This window comes from Thunnus thynnus, chromosome 23 (assembly GCF_963924715.1).
Source record: "Thunnus thynnus chromosome 23, fThuThy2.1, whole genome shotgun sequence".
Taxonomy (NCBI): Eukaryota; Metazoa; Chordata; class Actinopteri; order Scombriformes; family Scombridae; genus Thunnus; species Thunnus thynnus.
This window is the reverse complement of record NC_089539.1, coordinates 6894490-6900120: the sequence shown is the minus strand read 5'-3', so window position 1 is coordinate 6900120 and position 5631 is coordinate 6894490.

Sequence of the window (5631 nt, the reverse complement as noted above, 5' to 3'; positions counted from 1 at the left end):
CAGTTCATCTTGTGTCTTTGCTGCACAGTGAGTGCTATTTCTGACAGAGGGGAGGGAAATAGATGAATAAAGAGAGAAAGAAGGGAGAAGACAAAGACAAGAGGGACAGGAAATACAGAGAAAGATGGATCATTTATCATGTCATCACAGCTGAAAATGAGGAGATGACCTCATTTGCCTGCAGAGCGACACTGACACATGATATGGATGGAGTGATTTGTCTGTTCCCACTGGACTTGAGTGACAGAACAGATGGTAATGGTGGCCATATTTACAGTAAATGAAGAAGCACTTCAACCCCATCACATTGATGCTGGTGCTGGTGGCCTCAGAACTCTTAACTGCTTGAAGGAGGAGGACTGCACACAGCACGCAACTTCTATGTTCAAACATTGTGCTGAATCAAAAACTGAAGGTTTCAGCTTAGGTCTTCATCAGGGCCTAAACAGGAACAGTGGGTGTAAACCACTTTTTAGACATTTTCAAATATCACACAAGGCATCCTATAGGTTAATTACATCATTCAGTAATCAAGCCATCATCTGTGTCACCTGTATTGTGGCCAATGGCACCACCTTGTGGTTAAATCAAAACAAATTAATCTAGCCAAAAGAACAAACAAAAAATCAAATTCCAGTATCATTTCCAACAACTTTTATCAGAGCTAAATAATAACAGTTAAACCTAGCTTGTAAAGAAACACCTCAGATTTAGCTTTTCATTCAGTCCATGTGGCGATAGTGTGTTCTAATTTATGTATCCACAATGCTACACATTTCAAATGCAATAGATCCAGGTTGTCACCTCGCTTATTGCAATTCACTTTCTCACTGCCTTGAAAGCGTAGACTAGTAATTGTGTGGCTGTGTTATAAAAAAAATATTTTGCTGCAGGAGAAGTTGGATCCTGTCTCCTAATAGTGCTTTTGTGTTCTGAAATCCAAATTTTCAATTGTTGTTTTGTCTTCCCCACATGCATCAAGCCACATGGCCATTTCAGCATGTAAACAACCCCACAAGTAATGCGTCCGTTTATGTTTATGGTCTGTCTGTCCTTAGTGCAGGTTGTGTTATTGCAATGAGCACATGAGTAACAAAGAGAATTCAGGTTATCATGGACTTTAGGGCGACTTCTCAAATCTAAAGAGACAAATGATTAGATAAAAGGTTTTATAAAAAACAGGGCTGGAGGAATTCATCTGAAAAAATATCAATTGTAACTAGTAGTGTCAGAAAAAATTAATTAACTTTGTTTAAAAAAAAAAAGTATTTTGTACTTTTTGTACTTTTTGTACAACTGACCGTCAGGAATGATCAAACTATTGATTTCTTTTTTTAAACAGTTGTCCCTAGAAAGAAAGAAAGAAAGAAAGAAAGAATGAAAGAAAGAAAGAAAGAAAGAAAGAAAGAAAGAAAGAAAGAATGAATGAAAGAAAGAAAGAAAGAAAGAAAGAAAGAAAGAAAGAATGAAAGAAAGAAAGAAAGAAAGAAAGAAAGAAAGAAAGAAAGAAAGAAAGAATGAATGAAAGAAAGAAAGAAAGAAAGAAAGAAAGAAAGAAAGAAAGAAAGAAAGAAAGAAAGAGTGGGTTGTATATGATTATTTCTGATACCATGTTGGTTTTGGGTTCTGTGACCACAAGCACGCTCTGCCATGCAAAGGAAAAATAGTAAAATCAGGCATTTGGAAGACTGAATGCAATGGAAATCACCTGTGCCATAAAGATATATAAACAACATACATACCTCTTTGCATATAAGGGTGGAAAATCAACACTTAACACCTGCTCATTAGTTTTAGTATCTGCCCTTTATATAGTTGCATGTTGGGGGCTGAAGGGACTCTCAGTTGAAAGTAAGCACCAAAGACTACAAGAGAGATTGGAGGAGACAGAAGACATTCAAAGAGGTATGGGGGACTTTTACATTTATCTTTCCACACATTATCACTACAAATACCTTGAATAAAGGATCATTAAAGTGAGTGTATGACAGATTGTGCACATGAAGTAAATAATTTTAAAAATCATAAAGAATAAGAGGGGGAAAAAAATCCTTGACCAGAAAACAAACACAAAAGACACAAGAACACATTTGAGAAAAGATGAACAGCTGCATTTAAAGAGAGGGCTGCTACATACTTAATAGTTTATAAACTTTTATAGTGTTAAAATGTCTTGAATTGTGACTTAAATTGGAATTTGAGTTTCAAAATTGATATCTTTATGTCAAATAAAAACTTTACAGTCAATTCAGAACGTGAAGATGTTTGTGAACCAGCTGTTTCAGCATAAATCATAACTGAAATTATTCTTATCTTGCAATGAGTTCAGCTACTGTAGAATTTTAAAGGCCAATACAATTTTTTTATGTACATAAATACTAGAATAATCTTTTCTCAATTTGCACAAAGCCACTACCAAAAATATATATATATCAAGAGCCCAATTCAAAACAGAGAGAAACAGAAACAATCATTTTTAAGGATGTACTCTTTTCAACAGTATCATTTGTAACAATAGTTACAGTTACAGGGGTCACAACTCACAAGTAATGTATATGTATATGACACAGAACTTTCACATGTCTGACACATGAAGTCAAATGCTGATGATCACTCTTGACTTGGCAGGATTCATTCAGGAGTGACACAGGATCAGAGATTACCAGCATGCCTCGTTATGACATTTACAACCATGTGATCCAGTTTAAACCCAATTTAACGAACTGTCCTGAACAGGGGTGGGGTGACATCTGGCAATCCGCTGATATTTTCATCTTGATCACAGGATTGGTGGCTAACACTGCCCTGCTTTGGCTATTTCTGAAGGAAAGGAAATCACTGTCAGCCTCAAAGGTAGGTTTAGTGCTCCCAACCCACCTTAAGGTATTATTAGGTAATTAAGGTAGTATTTTGCAGGTTTGTTTCAGCTGGGCTATCTGACCATGAGATAGGGATAGATGCATATTAATAGTTTGAAGAAACATTTGATCTTGTCAGGTTCTCATCATAAATTAAGAAATTATAAGAGTGACTGACTCAAACTTCAAACTTCAAATATAGAATGTTTCTACAACAAATCCATAAAATCATTGAAGTTCAAATGTAATATTTACTGATGATTTCAGGGTATTTATTAAACTCTGTGGTGCATACTTTTGGATGTGTAATGTACATAGTCAATCCTAAAGGACACTCAGAGCATTTTGTGGGGTCTGACTGTCCAAACTTGAAATGAACACTTCAGCACTTCCTTGGCCTAGTTTCCATCACAACTCTTGAAACTCTTCTTAAAATTTATCTTACTTAACTTAAAATTATGTCTAAATCTTTGTCTTCCAGGTCCTAGGTGTGAATCTTGCTGTGATGGATATAATCTACCTATCTATAATGCCTGTCAGCATAATTTATGATGTGACTAAACAGGTCAACAAAAATAATTCAGGTGAGCACGAATGGAGATTGGTCACAAAGCTAATCATTCCAATGGCAGAATAGACACTTGTTAGGGTATGCTTGAAAAAATTAGTTTGTACGACATGTTGTCCAACCATGTCTTTTTTGTGGACCTGACAGGGACGGACCAAGTGTTTATGGCCCAGCGTTGCCAGATGTACAATAATTATCGTATTTGTACGATAATTTTGCCTTCTGTACGATGTACAATCAAGAATGTCAAAAGTCCTATAATTTGCAATAATTTGATCATTTTGTGACACTTAGTATTAGTAGTTGTGATCAGTCTAGACTATCTCATTTTAATTAATTTCCTGACACGATCAGGATAGTAAAATATGGATCACTACGTCTGTGTTGACACATCTCTTCTCATGTGACGTCTTTCCAGCCAATCAGACTACCCCTTCCACGCATCATATAACTATGTCAGCATGGTTAGATTTTAGGTGGTGTCAAAAAGTCGTTCATCTCAATAAATACATGTTTTCTTTTTCTCTTGGTTATGACTCATGTACAATAATTTCCTCAAAATACGATAATTTTAAGCCTCTGGTACGATACTTTAACATTTCCCATCTGGCAACGCTGCTACAGCCATTTTTTTCCAGTTTTCATGTGAACAACCAAGTGCAACACAATAAATGCCTTCTAGGACAGACAGTCTGAGAATGTGAGCTGTTATCCCAGTTTTTAAATGATACCATGTCTTTGCTTTATGACACTTTGACGCTCTATGAGGCTTTTCACTCCACCTTTGAGTGTGGCTGTTTGGAGCAACCATAAACATATTCGATTTCCAATGATTTTGCTACATCATGCAAACTATTCCTTTTTTTTTTTTTTTTTTAGCAAAATCTGATCTTTAAAGGACTTGGTCAGACCAACCAATCACAGTGAAATTTTGGAGCGTAATTATTTCAGTGTTGCCACAATTTTGGATCTGTGCAGAGTTTTCACATAAAGTTTAACTATAGTTAACTCTGTCTTGAGAAGATGTTCCTTTCACTTACTGCAAAACATCATGTCAATACAGCCTTTGAGTAAATGGAGAGCCAGAAAGTCCAAAAGTGAAGAAGATCATATTAGCTGTGTTTCACCATCCATTTTAATTGCTCTGCACCACAAAAGAGGCATGGCTTGGAGTCAGTTGGGAGACAGGAGAGTGTGGTAAAATCTGTCTCTTGAATAAACTTTTGTTGGGTTAGCTGCCAGTTAGCAAGCCAGCTGGCTTATTAGAGAGCCTTCAAATTCCATTGCAAAAGCCAAGTGCTAACCTTGTAACTAACCATTCACCAGATCATTCAGCCACTGACTTGCAAAGTCCCAACACTGCACATTCAGTGCAGCAAGCAAGAGAAATCTTCAGTATATTCAACCTGATCGGGTGTCCCCTTCTGCTGACCTGTATGTGTATTGAGCGCTACATGGCAGTGATTAGACCCGTGCTGTACAGGAGAATGAGGAAGTGGGAGTACAGAATGGCTGTTTGTGCTGTGGTGTGGGTGGTCACCTTATTCTTCTGTTTGGCTACAGGTAAGTGTTGGCTGAAAGTTCGATATAGAAACTTGGTAGAAATATTCCAGCAACAGCAGATGGTCCAATCACAAGGCCTATTGCTGAATTTGCTGGGCACATATGATGAATTTGAATTTACTGGCCAGGCAACAAAAAATACTCATAAGAAAGTTAAGTCTAGAATATGAGTCATGGCACAGCTACACCACAAAATGGCCCACTCTTTTTGAGGACAAAAAAGGATGCTTTAATTCTTAAAGGATTTGACTGGCAGTATTTTTCTTACTGTCAACAAATCACAGTAACAGCCTTATCCTTTAAACCCCAAATTTCAAAGAAAAACCAATCAACAGAATGCTACACGATCAATAAATACAAGCAAACAGTGACAAAATATGAGGAAAGTATTAAAACATTTTAAACAACATTTTAAACAACCTCAACAAAAACTTTATTTCATTAAATTACTATAAAAACTTACCATGTTCCTCCTTCTGGGAAATAAGTCTCTACCAATAAAAGAGATGTTTACAGTATCATTGAATATGTGGCCTTTAGAAATGTCTGGCCACCAGCTGTTTAATGTTTCCTTAACAGTAGTTTTCATTTTGAGAATATAATCAGTTCGTAAAACCGACTTCAGAAAGCAACTTCGTTCCC